Source organism: Oreochromis aureus, linkage group 6 (assembly GCF_013358895.1).
Source record: "Oreochromis aureus strain Israel breed Guangdong linkage group 6, ZZ_aureus, whole genome shotgun sequence".
Taxonomy (NCBI): domain Eukaryota; kingdom Metazoa; phylum Chordata; class Actinopteri; order Cichliformes; family Cichlidae; genus Oreochromis; species Oreochromis aureus.
In genome coordinates this window covers 24,654,865-24,674,802 of record NC_052947.1, presented here as the reverse complement: position 1 = coordinate 24,674,802, position 19,938 = coordinate 24,654,865, and the positions used below count along the sequence as shown (strand labels likewise).

At 39.5% G+C, this 19,938-nt stretch overlaps 1 protein-coding gene across 5 annotated transcripts in view; it reads left to right on the top strand.

The window, feature by feature from the left end:
- The first annotated feature begins 10,664 nt into the window (after nucleotides 1-10,664).
- Nucleotides 10,665-19,938, top strand: part of LOC116321353 (activating transcription factor 7 interacting protein) — a 31,067-nt gene continuing 21,793 nt past the window's right edge. For 2 of the 5 annotated variants that reach the window (XM_031741171.2, XM_031741168.2), the window contains exon 1: nucleotides 10,665-11,245. The gene's annotated coding sequence lies outside the window, so the exon portion shown is untranslated. Of the gene's footprint in view, nucleotides 11,256-19,938 lie in introns of all 5 variants that reach the window. The other 3 variants (XM_031741172.2, XM_031741170.2, XM_031741169.2) reach the window with 2 other exon arrangements.

The window sequence follows — 19,938 nt, the reverse complement described above, 5'->3', positions numbered from 1 at the left end:
TTGCTAGCAGATTGGCATGGTTTCTGTAGTTTTTCATGCTTGTTTGCAAATACTTTTTAATTATAAGCTCAGTGGTAGAACAACTTGATAAGTGGAATGCAAATGGGAAATATAGAAGGTTTCATCTTCAAAGTAAAAGCACTAAAGTGAACAATCCCATTTTTCAGTTTCGCTAAAGCTAAACTCAGTTTAATGGACTTCTCTATAAGTCTGTCATTCAATTAAAACCATGACTACAACAATTTGCTAGTAACCAGAGCAATCACGAGAAGGTTTTTGCCAACTGGTTAGAGAATATACATTTTCCTTAGCAGCAGGTGCTCACCAGGGCGTCACTGACAGGTCTGAAAGCCTGTGTGACTTGGATTAGCAACTGGCGTCAATCTCCAGCAACCACTAACAACCGATTGGAAGATACATATTTTTCCTGCACAACTGATGGTTGCCAGATGGTCATGGACAGGTCTCTGTGTGACTGGAACCTACATTGTCAACATAATTGTCATGTGTCAAAAATAGTGAAATTAATGTCACGTGGTTATTGATTACGTCTGCTAAACTTCAGCTAAATTCAAACAGCTTTGTCTACCTCACAATTTATGGCAACCTTCTTAAAATCTGAAAGTTTTTTTTTTCTTTAACTGTTCCAGGTATCATCATGGGAATGTGAGGTGTTTGCACAATAATATTTGTGAAGTCAGTGAGCCCAAACGGAACATCATGAGTGTAGTTTGATGTGTTGCAGTGAGATGTTGCCACAGTTATTTAACTGTACCTAGCTCCAGGAGGTGGGCAGTTAATCTGAGCAGTAAGTAGACTGTACTGGTTATGGCTGAAAGTAGGGACATCCTGGACATAAAACTGTGAAGGAGCATCACTGCCATTGCTGTTTGAATCCACTTTGAACCACTGCAGTTTTCTAATCCCTCCATTGACGGATGCAGAGGTCATCCAGATGCCTGTGAATAAATGGATAATGTGGCCCATATTCAGCACTAGGCTTCCAACTGAACCAATATTTAACATGTTAGATGAGGCAACGTGACAGGTTTTGCAAATTTCCCCATTCTATTAGGGAACAGCACAGTTGAGTTGTTGTTTTGGTTTTCTGGTCTACCAGTATTGTTTCTCAATGATTTGTTATGCAACTTGGCAAATGGTGCATTGTGCAAGAGTTGACAAACAGTGCTTCAGTTGAACATTAAGCTTATTTGTTCTTATTTGTTCCTGTTTGCATAAAAATAAAAACAGGAATTTTATTAAAAGAAAATCAGTTATACTTCTTCTTATCTGAGCATGTTCTCAGTCATCCAGCTCATATTAGTCTTAATGGGTCTTCTCCTTGGAGGTGGTCCTGAGAGTTGAGCACCCTTCCTGTGATGACTGGCTGAACTGCATACTTTGTACACTGCCTCCATCTGACAACAGAGCTCTCTGCAGGTATACGGGCTATCCTTAGACTTACAGCAGTTTCTGGACCATAAATTCCCATAATTCAGATAATGACAGGTTGGGTCAACGACTCTCAGGACCACATCCAAGGGGACCACCTCACTAGGGGTTATGCTGGGTTCCAGCATCAGAAATCCTGCATTTTGAATTGTTAGCTGGAATGCCTTCTCCAGATTTCCAAACAGAAAGTTGGGAGAAGACACACCAACCCCATTTATAATCCAAGATGGCAGCGGTGCAGAAAAACAGTAGGAAGGCGGTAAAATCCTGTAATCTGCGATGCCACTGTAGAGCATTGAGCCGACTATCCGTGGACGTGTTGCAGCGGTGTTTTTGAGCATCCTTGGCTCTACCGCTGTTTTTCCTTGCTTTTCCGACTACAACTGTAACATGGTCTGAGAAATGTGACTTCCAGCTCCAACTTCTGTGGTAAGAGGAAGACAGCATTAAAGATATGGGACTCCCCATCAGCTTCTAGAAATGAAGAAGCCTCTTGAGTAAGAAGTGAAACATCTTTACAAACCTGCTCCCTTCAGCTTAAGTTTGTTTCTTATTTTATGCTATATATTTGCACATGTTACAGTCATGGAAGCACGTGCTAAACATGCTAGGATTTCAAATAATGAGGTCAACAAGTACAAGTACAAGTTACAAGTAACCCCTACTAGCCCAATTCACAAACTTCAGATTGCTCTAAACGTTCAGTTTGTTTTTTATTTTCTTGGTCTGACATGATGTCAGTGATAGCAGATATCCTCAATTTGGCCATCTCTGGCACGCAGTGGGAGATGTGAGCAGAGAACCCCCACCTACCTGCTGTTCAAATCTTTTGTTTACAAGCACTAGCCAAGAGAGGAATGCTGACTTGAAAAAGGAGGGGGATGGGAGCTGAAAGGTCTTGTTATACAAGCGCTGAGATGAGGGGTTCCACCCAGGCTCATAAAGATTATTTTGAACAGTGAATCATAAAAACTTTGAGTCCAAGAATAAAATTTAGGAGTTGGACATGAGCTCTAAATCAATGAAATGGGTCTGGTTAAAGGCAGCACAGTGGCATGGTGGTTAGCACTGTTGCTTTACAGGAAGAAGGTCCTGAATTCAGTTCCACCATTAGGGGTCTTTCTGTGTAAAGTTTACATGTTCTCTCCAGGTACGCCGGCTTCCTCCCACAGTCCAAAGACGTGAAGTTAGGTTAACTGGCAACTCTAAATTGCTCCACTCCTATGGGTGTGAATGGTTGCTAAACTGTCCAATCTATTGTGATTGGTGTTACATCCTGTGAGGCTGTGGGAGTGTGTGGGTGGGGTGTTTGCCCGTTCACCCCGCCTCCTCCCCTCTTGCCACGCCTACCCCCTCTGTCTCTCTCACTCTCCTCTCTCCCCAGGACACAGCTGCTCTTGATTAGCCTCGTTTCCCACCTGACTCCAGTCAGCAATCACCTCTGAGCAGTGTTGGGACTAACGCGTTATTAAGTAACGCGTTACAGTAACTACGTTATTATTGTGGTAACGAGCACGGTAACTAGTTATTATGCCAAAACCAGGAACGCGTTACTCGTTACTGGGATTTAGATAGGCTCGTTACTTCGTGTGGTGGATATCGCGGAGCTTCCACAGATTCAATAACATTAGCAAGTGGTGGAAGCCAGCAGGTGGATGAAGGAAAAGGAGGCAAGAGGAGAGACCCGAAGCGCCGGGTCCGGCGTCAGGTGAACTGAACTTCAGGTAAGAAGTTATGACCTGCAGTCTATCGGAGTCAGATATAAACCAAGTTTAGGTGGAGTTTATTTTCGTACTGCGTGCTAGCTAGCATGACGGAGTTTCTATACAGCTGGGTGGGTGCTATGTTACTGATGTTGAACTTTATTTTGTTCATACGGTTAATTATTAGAGTTGCCAACCGTCCGTAAAAACAGAATCGTCTGGTATTCAGAGAAAATATTACGCGTTTCGTACTGAGGTGAAAAGGAACACAGTTTGTCCCGGACTTCAGCTACAATGAAAAGGACACAAAGCTGAAGCTGCACAGCTGCCTCTTCTTCTCTCATTCTCTCCTCTCCTGTTTCTACTTCAATCACGAAACTGATCAATGATCAGCTGATCGGCTTTTCTCTCTTGTTTATTTATCGCCCACTTTGCGCCAGAAAGAGGAAACCAGCGGATGTCGCGTTAAACAACAGCAGCACGTTTAAGCTTGATCAGCTGTTGTTAGAATTTATTTAATATTAATTTCTAGTATCAGCTGATGTTTGCTGGAGCCACAGCTGTAAAGCTGCTGGTCATGATATCGGTTTGGTCATCTGGTGAGAGGAAACATGAAGATGAAACCAGGAGATGTCCTTACTGAATCATCAGAGCTGAACAGGTGATGTAGAAACAGGTTTACCTTTTAGGTGACATGGATGAGTTGAAGGGAAGTTATGAACTGTTTCTGAGAGACAAATAACACCAGGATCCTTTTCTACGTAGCTGACAGCTGGTAACTGTGCAGGGGCGGGTCAAGCAAAGTGTTGCCAGGGGGCAGGTAGGGCATTAACAGGGAAAGGGGGCACAAGGAAATACTTTTCTTTATTATTCTCATTTAAAATGTCTCGCTTTTAAAAAAATAATTATCTGAGTCTTACAACAAACAATTGATAGATTGATACATACCATCAGAACAGTGCACATCACTGTCACAACAGTGTTTATTTTCATTCAAAAGCTTTATGATTTTTCCTATAATGGTGGGCGGTCTCTAGTCAAAATGCCGGGACGATTTTTTTTTGTCCCAGTCCAGCTCTGTATGCAGCTCATCTGCAGTCTGGTGTTACCTACATCTTCCTATTCAGAAGGCAGAATTTCCAAGTTCTGAGTACAATCAAAAGCACCACGACTGCAGTTTTTGTGTTGGATGTAAAAAGCAGGCTAGAATCATGGCGGCGGTCAACGACGGTCCAGGCGTGGGATTTCTCTCGTGGAAATGTGCACATTATTTTTTCCTTTCTGTTGGTAGGTGGCACAGCGCACTTGTGGCAAGTAAGCAAGCTAGAAGACTGGCAATCTGGCTGGGTATCCAGTTACGGAAGCAACACATTAACAAGAGAATTCTGAGTAAAACCAAAGTTACTTTCCCTAGTAACTAGTTACTTTGAAAGTAACGAGTAACTTGAAGTAACTGAGTTACTTTTTTTAGAGAAGTAACTAGTAATGTAACTAAGTTACTAATTTAAAGTAACTTACCCAACACCGCCTCTGAGGCTATTTAAGCTGGGGATGAGCTGTGAGCAGGGTGGTTTTTCCCTCGGTGGCTCTACACGGTTTTTGTGCTAGGTCTTGGACAGACAGCCTCCTTCTGAGTAGTCAGTAGACGGGCTTGTGGGCCCTGAGAGTGTCTCCCCGTGGTGAGGAGTAAAGTAAGAAGTGTGGGAAGTGCCTCCCTTTATTGTTTAGTAGTTTTTTGTCTTTTGTTGCTGCGAGTGATTCTGTTGTTTCTTTGGCATTATTGGTAAAACGGCGTTGCCGGCTCTTTAAGTTAATGTCGTTTGTGATAAAACTATATTATTTGTAATAAAACTATATTATTATAGAACAACTCTGTGTGTTTTCCTTTTCATTCTGTTTCCGGACCCATTTGTTACTGGTCCCCTCACTCGCACGCCTAGACCCCTTCGGGGGGAACGTAACAATTGGATACTTCCAAGTATAGTGACGTCCTGACATTTGTGAATTTCTAAACAGTAATGTCATGAAAGTCCTACATTTGAACCATATGGAAGCTGGTTCTCAAATTTGTTTCTACACAGCATTCAGATTCCAGAAACAGCTGTTCGAATGCTGAAAAACCCATGTAGGCTTACTTTTTTATCCACACACATAAAGGTTGATCTGATCTAATAATTTTTCATCTATAAACAGAACTGATAATGGCATTGCTATATACAAAGTGTTATCTCTACTATGCCAGGAATCAGAAATCTCTAGATGTAGCTGAGACACCTTATGTGGTTACCGCCATCTGTTCAGTCTGACCTTTATTTAGTGACAGCTTCTCCTCCTACAGTGAGGTGCTAGACTGGTGAGAGGACACGATCCCAATAAATAAGAGGATCCCACATGATGACACTGTTGCATCAATTGGGAGCTTCAGAAAGAATTGGTTGTTAAAAAGGTAACTAATAAGCTTCCTTGGGCAATAGAGAATCAAAGTGTTAAGAAATATAAGTTCCGGGTTAGAGGCCTAACTCTTGAGTGTTAAAAAATGTGGAAAACTTTACAACATATATATAAATTCAATATCTAAACAGCAAAATCTATTTCATGTACACCAATGAATTTATCTTTAAAAATCCCCAGAGTACTAGCAGGTTACAAACAGACTAATAAATCACCAGAGGCCTGTTTTAAGCAGTTTCCTCATCTGATGAATAAATTGTGCAAATTTTAGGGTTAAAAAAAATGTGTATTTCTACTTCTTGAAGTCCAGCTATCAACTTAACATGGGTTTCTTTTAAAAGATGAGGTTAAAAAACTTTTGTAATAACACTTACTTGTCAGATGATGGCACTATAACAGGTAGCTCTAGATTCAGGTAAGGTCTAAAATGGATTAGTGTTAAGAGTCAGGACTTATCAAATAGAAAATGTATTTAAATTACTTTCAGTCAATTTTCTTCTTCTTACAGCTTTTCTGCAGCTCGAAACACATAGTATTTGGAATACCTGATTTTCACTACATGATCATTGCGACAAAATAATTCAACACAACAACTGCAGTATCCGTGGAAAATTTGAACTTTTTAAAGTGTTTTTCACCTCCTCTTGGCAAACCAATTTCACTCCAAATACGAGTGGAAAGAGCTGCAGAGAGAACATTTAAGCCATGGCTGTGGGAAAACAAACAATTACACTTAACAGATAGTGAAAATGCAACCAGAAGAACTGATAAAAGACTGACAGAGCCAAACATCTGCCACTGATACAATGCCAACTGAATCAAAATTACTTGTGAATGTGTGTGTGTTTAAGGAAAGAGTGATGATGAGCCTGTTTGATTTACTGTGACTGTTTTAGAGCCTCTGTGTTTGGTGTCTATTTGCTAGCTAGTTACTGTCTGTCTTTTTGTTGTTCTTTCATTTTATGGCAGGTATTAAGCAGCGATAAGCTGCGAAAACGCCACCTACTACGCTGGAACATTATTGGAAAGGTCCTAGCATTGTTTACAATAGTACCATATGTTCTCTGAACTTTTTAGTTTAAGAAATGCTAACTCATAAGCATGCTAGACAAAAGATGACACTGACGGAGAAATAATTCCCAAGAAAGAGCAGGAAGAACAGGATAATCAGGTCTAGCAATGAGAAAAGACACAGAGACCGCGATGACCCATTACTGACTTAAAAGCAGTAAAACTGTAATGTTTCATATTTGTTTATGTCTATACACATGCACAGGGTTACATCTATACAACCACAGTCTTAGCAGATATTAATTAGTAAATCATGGTGATTGTTTTTTGCCACAGTCCTGTTGTTTTTATTTTTCTACCAGCAATTAGGATGAAATTTACTAAACAGACTGATGTACCCAAGAACATTTTTTTCATTATTTTTAAACAATTAATAAAGCTTGTTTCATCTTCAGGCTAAACATTTAAACACAAAGTATCTGGAACCATGGCTGTAAATGAGCAGGCTCGTTATCCAAGGAGGGACGCCCTTTTTCACATGACTCAGCTTCCTGTATTGCTACCTCAAGGTCTTCATAGAAAACTTTACGATTTTAGCGACAATACAGGCAAGGAGATGTTTTTTTTTCTTCTTCTACTGCTGGAAAGCATGAAAATCAATTTTATGTATATAAAATGTAAACCCTTCCTCTAGATGTCACTAGACCAACAACATCTGGACATTTTTGCTAATACTAGTCTCTAGCTTCAGTTTCAAACCTTATTTTTATATAGTGATCAAAATATTTTGCTACGTTAACTTATGAACTAACACTGTTCAACGTGTTGAAATTCTGTGTGAAAATGTGGATAAAATATTAAGTGGGTGTAAATCATGTTTACATGTAAAGATTTTACGCATGTGTGCAGGTACGTGGGTCTGGGTAAGTTTTAATATTGTATTGATAACTAGTAATTATAAGACAATGGCTTTCAGGCAATGCTTAGGAGGAACAGGTCGTACAATTAGTTACTAATGGGAGTAAAACTGTGTTTATTTTAAAGAAACAAGTAACTTACAATAGGTCACTTTTTGATTTACAATCCCAACAGTGTTTTTATGTCTGCCTCAGCACCGGTGACCAGATTTTGTCAACAGAACAGCACTGCAACCTTGAAATAACTTAAAAACTTTACCTATGAGATCAAAAGAAGGCGGCTCAACGGTGGGTGTGGTTTGGAAACTTTGTGTTATTGTATTTTATTTTTGCACAAATGTAGAGGTATGTTCTCCACTCTTATAAAGGTCCATTTCACTAACAGATTCAGTGTTTTACATAAGCTGTTTTCACAAATCCATCTGGAATAATCAGTTTGGGATGCTATTTACACTTCTCCAACATGAGGCACATGGCAGGAAACAGTCCTCTTCCCACATGCACTACTGTAAATACCGCATGGTTAGGGAAGGGAGCTGACTGAATGCAGGAAGCACATGACAACCAGACTATTACCAACACGCATTAGCGTAAACTGACCTTATGTGGACTTTGTATTGGGAAGACGGCAAATTAAAGACTGACTAAAGTTCGATTCGAAACTTTGCACCCTTTGTTGTGCTGATAAAGAACTTTAGTTAATTTTTAATATGATTTTCTGGCGTTCTCTTGTTTACGCTGAGACTCTAAAGGACATGGCACACCATGTAGACACATTGGCTGGCAGATCGTGAATGTGGTTTACCGTGAGCTACAGTTTCTGTGGTGTACCTTTATCATTGGCTTTGTAGCTGACTTCTCATGTTCAGCTAAGGTTAAAAACAGTGTGTGCGGATGGTGGTTAAAGCTAAATTTCATGTGGGCTTTGGTATTAAACTAATATTTTTAAGATAATGATATTAAAAATGATCATCCAGAATTGTTTGTTCGTTCCAGAATTGTTTCTATTTGAAACAGACAACATAGTTTTTGTGGAGGTTTATTTAGCTTGTTAGTTTAAGGTTAGCTTCACAAAGTCAATAAAATTATACTGAAAACAAGTGTCTGTTCCTCATGCCTACCCAAAATCTCCCTCTGCTATAAACAAGCACTACAATACATGCAGAAGTTTGGACACCTCAAGGCAAATTAAACGTTTATTAAATTTCAAAATAAAAAGATGAATAAAGCCCTTCGCGGAAACTAAATGTGTCATTTAATTATATATTTAACTGACACACCCAAACATTCAAGGAAACTCTCAGAGGTCAGCATTGATTAACTCATTAGGTCTCATACAGTTCAAGTATGCATCCCGCCTGTCACCCTATGATAGCTGGGATAGGCTCCAGCGTTCCCTGGCGTCCCTGAAGAAAGTGGGTGAATGGACTTGTACCGACAAATTTTCTGACCACTCAAACTTTGCTCTCCTACTTAGGAAATCTCGAGTTAAGCTAACTGACACTTAAAAGACTATTATAATATCATTAAGAATGGTAATTTACAGGAACACTGTAGAAGTGCTGGGCAGAAAGGCCGATTGAAAACTCCATATGATGACAAGGGACCCGGATCAGCATCGGTAAAGGGAGACCTTACCTACGCACAGACGACCTCTGGATAAGCCAACGCCTTCCTGAAAGCTCAATTAAGGTCCTCAGCTGAGACTGCAACCTTGCAAATCTTAGCAAAGGTATATTTGGAGGAAATAGGAACATGGAAAAATTCTGCTTTCAGGCTGGAGAAGAATGGACCCTGTTATAAATACATGTATACACAAAAAACACCACTCAAGAACTCACAATTATCAACAAGGAGAATTATGTGAAAGTGTGCGTACTTCAAACTAATGCATACAAATGTAGTTTTTTATTACTGCAGGAAGTCAAGCCTGCTGTGGGTTTTAATAAGCAAATTTGTGGCTACAGATGAGTGTGTAAAGACAGAGAGAAACAAATGCGCTTATTGAGATTTATTTTTTTAAATAAAGAGGCATGTGTACAGACAGCTTTATAACTCTGCCGAAACATACAAGCTCACCTGCCGATATAGTGAGATTTCCAGCATTAGGAACTTTAAAAAATCCTGACAAAAATATTGAAAAGTACTCTAATTTTAAAAGGATTTATTCCTCACTTGCACAGGTAACTATGCAAAAATACTTCTACCATCAAAGCAGCGTGTTATGATTTATTGAGGACTCTAAACGGTGATTCACGAAACTCTGAGAGCTTCAGCTATGCACGCTATTTTCAGGCTGCCTGTGCTGCCTAAGCGAAGGGAAATCTAAATGCTTTTTATTGCTGTGTGTTCAATTTATGCCCCAATATCAATGTATGAGGACTAAGCTACAGTGTAGCCTAGCTGATATGACCACAGGGGGTGACTTGTCTAAGCTCAAGGCTGCTTTCTTCAGCACTGCAGACATGTCTGGTGTGCAAAAGGGTGTGAAAAAGAGAGAGACAAGCAGGCTCTTGGGGAGCACAGATACCAGCTCCCCTGCTCCCAAACACATGGATTCTGCTGCAAAGGGACTCAGACAACACGCGGTGCAAAGGTTTAAGCTATTCCTTTTCTGGAATACCAACAAACATGAGAATATACGAACACTATAACTCACCCCCTGCTGGCCTCTTAGGGAACAGCAAGTTCCTCAAGCACAAGTGAGTGCACAAAATGGCTGACCTGAATTAATGCTTTGTGATCTCAGAAGGAAATGACTGTAAAAAGGCTGTTGTTTCTAATAAATAACATAACATAACATAACTACTCGCTGGGACCTTCAGGTGGACTCTTCTCATGTGTGCACTTTCGTGTAGAAAGTGCAACACTTCAAGGTGCCTAACACCCTGCATAACCACCATGCTTGCGGATGCAGCAGGTCATGTGTAACTGTAAGTGTAGGTTTACAAAACTACAATCACACCACTGTCTGTAGTTAGGTTACAGACAAATTTTCAGGCTGTTGTTTGGCAGAAGGCTCCTCCCCCTCCCTATAACCCCTCCCCCTTAGCATTATAATGTCTCTGGGCTCTGTCTGGACACCCCTCCCCCTCCACGCCAATGTTCAGCTGCCTGTTCTCTACCACTCATTGGCTCTGTGTCTGTCTCAAACCTGCTCCTGCTGCTGCAGGGTAACTACAAGCTGCAGCACATTTTCTTTGAGTCCTGCATATCCTCCGTACTAACCGACCTAAAACATCCTACAGCGATTCATATACATACCTTGCCTGCTTTTATCTACCGACTTCAGCACGGTGAACAGCAGGATGCTTTAAAAAAACCCGAGTGAACCACTCAGACTGCATCTCTGGACTGCGCGACCGTTAGTCGTTTAACGACCAACCCCCCTCCCGCTCGCAACGTCAGCCGTTGGAGTTTTTTTGTGCGTGCGCGAAAGGAGGAGGAGTCTGTTCGCGAGTCAGAGGGTGCTCGGAGCAGTCGGTTGAATCCGCGAACACAACAGTTGTTGTTGTGGCACAGTTCACTAGTTTCCCCGGTTCATCTTGAGAACGTGGACTTGATGCAGCACTGATAACGCATCCCGAGAGCACCGGTGCTTCACACAGGGGGTCCGTAAGAGTTGGTTTGGACACCAGCGGGTGAGGAGGAGACCGTACGGAACGAAGCTTAAAATCGCGGGAACATCGGCGGACAGCGTAGAGAAATTCGGTGAGTCGAGGTACTGCAGTTAGCATGCTACCCAAACAGCTTATTTGTACTTTTATTTAATAGCAGTGAATGCCATCCTTTATGGAACTTGTGGTTCTGAATAGAAATATTTGATATGAATTAGGAAAAAAAAAATCTGTTAATGGTAGTTGGCTGCATACAATGCAACAGTGACCCCTACAGACCGGGATTACAGCAGACATGCATAATGAAAACCCTGTTAGCTAGCAGTGTCAATGTTCGCTAAATGAATAATGGTATATTGAAACTGTTTTTTTCTTTCTATCGATATCACAGAGTGAAAACATTTTATTTGCAGCTTTTATTTACAGACATTTTTTTATTTTTATTTTTTTCGGTAATGGGTTATATTCGATTAGTTTTTTTTGTGTGCGTGTTAGAAAAGTCGTTCGCATAACCAGTCCGGAATCATAACATCCATGTATGCTAGCATTAAACTGTAAATTGAAATGAATGCTGATAAATCTTACATTGGTTATTCAGGTAGTTTTTTTTTAGTTTTTTTATTGCATACAGCATATACTTTAGAACTTTTGAGCCTTAAAAAATTTACGTGTCTATTCTTTGATTTCTGATGAACGTTATGAAACAAGTCGTCTTTATCTTTAGTTATATGAATAACAGTCACTTTACTATCTGCTGATTCAAGAAAGAGTTCTTACATCTCTCAAGTAATCAAATACTTTAAGTTTGCTTCCCAGTTCAGAATGTGGAAATGCACACTTGTGTCTCTGATGTGTTCGTACCTCATTTTATGACTTTTTAGGGAAAGTTCTACAAAGTCAATGTAGCAACTGCGCCATGTTGGTGCTAGGAAGCAGCGAATATGATCAGCATGCTGCATGTTGAAATAACAAAAAACTTTGTGGCGTCCATTATTGATCTTCTGTGGATGCTAAATGAACATTTGGTGTTTTTTATAAAATACACAAAAGTTTTTTAGCTCTTACTAGATGGTATCCCTGAATTCACTGCTACAGTATAATCTTTTTAACTTAGCTGTCTAAAGTGACTAGAAGTGAGTAGGAGAAAGCTGCATTCCTCATATTGAGCAGCTGAACCCGCCCCCTCCCCCTCTTGGTTTAAAGTGGTACAATCCAGTAATTTTCCATTTCACTCTCCTAGGATGTGGGTGTGGCCTAAAGTCAATGATCAGAAAAGAGTTGAGCAGGTTTTGTTTTTTACCTGCCAGTGAGTTTACTTAAAAACTGAAATCTCCACCTTTTATGGTTTTAGTGGAAAGATGGAAAGATGTACATGATCACTACACTGCACTAAAGATCAGACACCAAATGTCTTGGGCAATTTCTCAGTTTTCAGTGTTGTAGTCTTTCATCATATTTTCCAACATCTTACATATTTAAAAAAAAAAATCAGTTCATATAAAGTCCAGAGTTTCATATTTGCTTTTAATTTTTTGAATCATGTCTTGTTTCTGGTTTCACCTCCCCCTCTTCACTTCTGCAGTGCTCACATGGTGCACTTGTAATTCATTACAGAGACAGTTGTTTCCCTACAGAACAGGAAGCAGCCCTTAAAGGCACAACCTGTTTTTTTTGTTTTTAAGCTTTTCTTTCGATTTTACGTAAAGTTATATTTGACTTTGCTGTAGCTATTTATTCTGCTTTTCCTGTAATCCAGGTTTTTGCAATTACTGTAACAGTAATATGCTACAGTTTGTAGTTTTACCTGTGTTCGCTTTAAGATTGTATTTAGTTTGGATGTGTGTTTCAACCGGTGCCCTTTTGGTTGCAAAAAACCAGAATTAATGATTAAGCCCTAAACTCTGCACGAAAATGTTTAGTGGTCAAAACAAACGTTTTTTTCCCCCCACATAGATCTCTGTAGAACCAGAGGTTCTTTTTGCAGCCACAACTGTCACCCTCTGGTAGCTGTCAGATAGAAGCCGCTTCCAGATTGGCTTCGTATATGTTAGAAATGCGTAAAACAAAAAATGTCAGCTAGCAGTGGCAGTGGCCAATGATAAATTAATTGCCTTCTAATACCATAGAATTGATCATATTACACCGGTAGTTTTTTAAAATTCTGATTAATATGACATCAAATGTTAAAGCAAACAACAAAAAGCTACTTAAACATTGTTACTGTTTTTGTTCATAACGAACTGTTTCAGATGGGAAAAACTACCTTGTTATTCACAAGGATACATTGGAAAAAGGACAAGAAAGAGTTGTCCTCACATCTCTCCCTGTGCACAGTTATCTGCCACACTGAATCAAAAATCTGTTAATAATGAATTTTCTCCCAAGTTTCGCAATTGGAAAGGTACATTTGTGTCTTGGGTATGTTCGTACCTCACTTCAAGACATTAAAGGCCAGTCCTACAACATCAGTGTAACGACTGTGCCGTGTTGATGCTAGGAAGCTGCAGACATAATCAGTGTGCTGCAAAGGTGGTAATTTGGGCGAGGGACAAAAAGAATCACAGTGTAGTTGTTTATCTTGAGATAGAAACTAATGAAGAAAGTGCAAAAGTAATAAACAGACTATGTCACTCTATTTTGTGTCCTTGGATTGGCAGCTTTTACTGAAGAGTTAGCGATTTAAAAATTACACTTGCAGGAATCATTGTATCTTATCAAACTGCAATCTAGATAGAGCCTTCAATGTGATAGAATAGAAAAATATAATGGCTAATGTGGGTAAGAGGCAGCTGCACCCCTCCCCTTATGGTTTAAAGTGGTACAGTCCAGTAATTTTCCATTTCACTGTCCTAGGATGTGGGTGTGGCCTAAAGTCGATCTCATCTGACAAGAGTTAAGCAGGTTTTGTCTTTGACCTACCACACAAATTTACTAAAAAGGAGAAATCTCACTTTGTTTTGGTTTTGGTGAAATGATGTGCAGATAGATATAAGGCCAGCTGAGTGGTTTCTGAACTGCATAAAAGATCAGGTACCAAGTGGTTTGGGCAATTTATCTGTCTTCAGATTTGGAGTCGTTCATATTTTCCAACTCCCCATTATAATGTTTTTGATAACTGTGTCCATAGAGACATGGAAAATTAACAGTTTAATATTTGGTTTTACCTTTTTAGAACATGGTATGGCCTTTTGGATTCACCTCCCCCACTTCACCCAGCGGCAGTGCTCACATGGTGCACTTGTAATTCATTACAGTCTTTTTTTTTATCTGCAGAAGAGGAAGCAGCCCTTAAAGGCGCCACCTACATTTTTCAAAAGCTTTCTTGTAGATGTTATATTTGACTTTGCTGAAATTATTTAACTTCTTATCCTGTGTAAGATTGTCTTTATTGATTTTTATAAATCAGCAATTTGTAGAGCTAGCTTCATTAAGATTTTAAGATTGTAAATAAAAAATTATTTTGTTTAGTTTTCTGTCATTAAAATCGAGACCTTCTGGGGAGCTCCATGTGGAGAAAAGGAGGAGTTAGTGTGACAGCAGTCCTGGTTTATACATGTTTGTTACCAGATGTAAGTCGGCACTGTGCAGCTGTTGGCTCATGACAACTATACGCCAAGAGTTTTTGGCCTCAGTGATAAACATGAGCAGAATTGGATGACATAACTGAGATTCATCTGAAATTTTAATGTGTATATTAGACATTTTTAAAAGGGTGTAAAGTGCCATTCAGGTAGCCCACATCAGTGTACCACGTCGCACAGAGCATACTTGTATCTTGCAGGATTTTCTGCAGAGAAATAATTGAAAATGATATATCACATTATATAACTGGTCAAGTGACAAAATACATATTGACTCTCAATTCTCAATACTCTCAATACGTGCCACTGCTGTTGTGTGACATTATTTGTTATGTATCTTAAATTCTTACAGAGCGGTGCACTTCAACATGAAACGGTATTCATGTTGGTATATCATAGTAGTTATGGTTAAAACCATGTCACCATGGTTATTTATTGAAATTTAAGCTAATTCTTAATAGATTGATCAAATAAATCAAATGTAAATATAGAGATATAACTGATTTGTCCACAATGAAAAGGCAAATCAGTTTGTGTGTTTCTCATTTAATTACAGATTCTGACATTTACATGTTATGTTATGAAATCTTTCTTATGGAAGTTCGGTCAGGTGTGATGCTGGCTTCCAGTACTGTATTTTTAACTTTAAATAGGAAAAAATTTGCCCTTGTTTGTGAGATTTTGAAAGCATGCCAAGTCTATGAGAACCGGTTTCAGCCAGTTGGAGCCGGTTCCTTTGCTTTGGGCTGAAAATGAGAGAGATGAGAAATGTGATCTAGGTTCAAAATACTGTGTGCTGGTTATTCGTCATTGATGTCTTGTTATGCTGCTGATTAGAAATCTTGGTTGTTTCAGATGTAATGTTGTACTTCACACATAATAATAACAATGATAATAAAGTGGTCAGGTTTTACACAGATTTTTATCCTATTAAAATGAGCATGTTTGTGCTTAAGACATGCTACACTTGCGTACTTTCCAGCTTCATATTTTGTTGTGGCTGTTTTTAATTATTTAATCCTGGTAGCTGTCTGGTAGAAATATGAGTACTAAGGGGATGTTACACAGAAGAGCAGTGATGTGGCAAATAAAGACTGAAATATCAGAAAAGTTATTTGTAAAATTACAGAAAAAATTGATCTTTTAACATTACCTAAAGCAGTGAATCTTACAATAGTTTTCAGACTAGGTGACTATAGTCTTTCTCGTGTATTCAAGTTACCTGTACAGGCTTCCTAGCTATATTTCAGTTATTTAGAAAGTTGCTGCTACGTAGGGATATGCGTGACTAGTTAACTAGATGTGTAGATGTTACTCCCCTTGCTAGTAGACATCAGAAACACTAGTTGGCTAGTAGGGCTTCAACAATTTGTTGACATAATCTATGACGTCGACTTTTAAAAAGTGGTTAGTCCATCATTTTATTGTTGACGCGTGGTATGTGTATGGAAACTGAGATTTTAAAAAATGCGAAAGCATTTCACAGAAAACAACATTAAATGCAGGCTGTGCAAAGTGACAGCAGTAGTTTAAATGCTCATAAACTGCAGTTCATAAATATTTAAATCCCCAGATTTGATCTGTGATGTCAAATCTGAATGGGTCAGTTTTATAGATTTAAGTTAGTGTGTTGCGTTGATACTTAATTTTATAATGTTATGACAATGCTTGCTAAGCGAACACCATTTTAGTTTTGTTGGCTAATAAGTGAAATGCGATAGTAAACCATTAAACAGGAGCAGCTACACTGTCTCCCAGTTTGGGTTTTTTTCCACAGAAGTGCAGCCTTAATGACTCGTTGGCTTTCCATTCGGTTTCTTAACAGAATAGATAAACATCTAGTCATCTAGTCAGGGTTTGGTGGTCTGTAGGGTTGTGTAATGTCATATTGTCTGCAATACCAGAATAAATATTACATGATAAGTGTCATATCTAAATATCATTGCTGTAGCAAAGCTATGGTTATACATTGTATATGGTTATACATGCAACAAAGAGATAATCCCAGGCATGTCTGATGGCAAGAGCTGCCTGCCAGTCTCAGGTGATGATTTAATACTTAAAAAGGGAGCTACTTCAGCAACCCCAAAGGGTGATCCATCCCCGTCCAACCCCAAGCAGCACGTCACACACTTAATACTTTGTGACACTGATTTATTTACAATAAGTGCATTTGAACAAAGGAAGGGAGCAAATTATAACTTCAGGGTGAACCCAAGGCCAAAACAACAAACAAAAGGTAGCCTAACTCAGGAATAAGTACAACTTACCTAGTCAAAAGAACCAAACCAAATGACAAGTACTTTCCTCCTGACTAGCAAAAACAGGAGAAAACTAATCAAACAAAAAGCGGTCCACCCTACATGCTCTTACATTCCACAAACATAGTGACACAGTGAACGGTCTGCCGGCTGGGTTGGGCGGAGGATGAATGACCTGGCAGTCCCTGGCGGTGGCTTCTTATGCGCTGCCTCCCGGTCGTGAGCCAATCGGTACGATCCATCCGCCCTGGATGCACCAATCATGGAGGAGCACCTGCACACTCAAATTTGCATGTTATAATTACGGCAACAGCCGTAACAATAGGGCTGTTCGATATAACGATATATATCGGATGGCGATATAAAAACGTCTATAGTTTCATTTTATGCTATCGTTTGTTTCGTGGTGTCGCAAAATAAACAGTTTACGGCAATATTTTTTCATGGTTTTGATGGCCACTGTAGTGGCTATATTAATTTCTTAAAGTTCTCTCTTTCTCTTATATTTAATATAACCACACTACAGACGGACAAGCGCCTGTTTTTATGCGTTGTTAGCAACAACGACGGTAAAACCATTGCGTCCCCTTGTTTATTTTCCACATAAACCTTTCACAATAAAGCTCAAGATCCTGTTGAGACTTTTCAAAATAAACTGAATCACATGAAATAGTATGCAGAGTATTTACGGATGAGAAGCAAAAAAGAGCCGTCAGGTGCTAAAAAATAAACCTTTGACTCAAACGTTAGGACAGGCTTTTCCCCGCAGCACGCTGTGTAATAAATACTCACAAAGAAAACGGCGGCCATTACAACTTATGTCTAAAAATGTATAATTTCATGCATCGGTTAAAGCACTCGACTCGAGGTACACGACGCCCAGCTGGAAACACTTCACGCAAGTCGAGCTGCCCGAGATTCACAGAATTTACAGAAAATGTTACATTTTTGTGATTTATATCGTTATCGGGATGATAGATGTCTTATATCGGGATAGGAGATTTTGGTCATATCGTACAGCCCTATGTAAGAATGTTGTTTCCACTGAAAATGGAAACAAGAAACTTGTTTCACCACTTAAAGAAGAACACACTGTCAAGTACAGCCAGATTATGAAGCAGACCGAAATGTTAAAAAACCCCCTGTAAAACCTGTTATCCGTGTTCAGCTGTTCTTTTCACAAATAGTTGGCGCATTAAGTAACTCCCGATGTTTTATTGTGCATATTTTTAGTGAATACCCTTCCTGATGCAGTCTCAGAAAGATTTGTCTCTCCTCCCAAGGTCATGTCGACACTAATACGTTGTCGTTTGAAAATGCATCTTTTTCTCTCCGTTTTGGCCTTCCGTCCACACTGAGACGGTGTTTTTGTTCAAGGAAAACAGAGCTTTTTGAAAACGCTCTCCAAAGTGGATAAATTTGAAAACGATGTTTTCGCATCGCAGTATGGATTGCGAAAATGGGGTCTTTCAAAAACGATGACACATTTTAGTCATATTATGCCGTCATGTGACCAGTTCAACTAAGGTGGCGGACGGCATTGTACAGCACTTGTTTTGTTTGCTCTCAATTTTGACAGGCCTATTAAAGATTAATATCAGTTTGTACACGCTCCAGATGGCTCCGGATGAAACTCGGCACTTTTCCTCGACATTTTGCCGCAACGTTTCAAAGAGTTGGAAAGTAAACAAACGGCAAACAGAAATGATGCAGGTCGAATCGTCTTACGTTTCACGCATGCACAGTACAGGAACGTAGCATTTTCAGTGTGGATGAAAACGATTGAAAACGATAGTGTGGACGCTGAGCGTTTTTAGACCAAAATACCGTTTTCAAATTTATCAGGATTAGTGTTGACGTAGCCCAAGTCTTTCACTTGTTAGGCAATTATGTAAACCAGTACTAAGGATGTTCCTGGTGACTAATTTCTTAGTAGACTAAATGAGTAAAAACATTAGAATGTTTGACCAGTCTAAAACTAAGAAACGCTCAGACATTAAGTTTGAGAAACGTTTAATGGAAAATGTCAAAAACTAGCAAAGGCATTTGAAACCATTTATCACATTCTTCAATAATTAAACATAATGCTTAACTGTGCAGCACCTTGAATTGTGCATTATCAACATTACATGTTATACTCAAAACAGACAGCAAAGAAGAAGAACACTGAAAAACCCATGTTAATTATGATATGAAAACATGTTACTGCAAACAATTTTCGCCTATTATGACAAATTAACATCCGAAAAAATAATAAATTGCGACTGGAAAGTGTGACGCATGTGCCGTGCATTATAAATGATACAAGCTGTTCGAAAATTCATGAAAACAATAAAATCGTCCAACCATTTTCTTACGCTTTTCTGAAGTCGCGGGGGGAGCAGGAGGGAACCCCAGACCTCCCTCTAACCACCTCCTCCAGCTTATTCAGGGAAACATCAAGCCTTTCCCAGGCCATCCAATAGACGTAATCTCTCCAGCATATCTTGGGTCTACGCCTGTGCCTTCTCCCGGCAGGTGCCTGGCCGGAATACCTTACCCAGGAGACGACAGACGTCTCAATGTGGAGTTGTAGGGGCGCTACTCTGAACCCCTCCCAGATGACGAACTCCTCACCCGATCACCAAGGGAACGCTTATCCATGCTTCGCAGAAAGCTAATTTCCACCGCCTGTATCTGCGATTGTTAACAAAAAGATCAGGCCTAGATTAACAGATGTATGGTGTTTCTCGACAACGATGCACCATCTGGTGGCAGGTGACTGCATTACATTTAGGACACAATCATTTCCTGGGATTTGGAATCTATTAAAATTGTAACAATTTATTTAAACGACTAGTAACGCTGATAGAGAGTAGTGAAAACGGCGATTATTAGTCGACTAGTCATACACATCCCTAACCACTACTATATATCTACTGAGGGAAATTTTGTCGTAAGGCAGT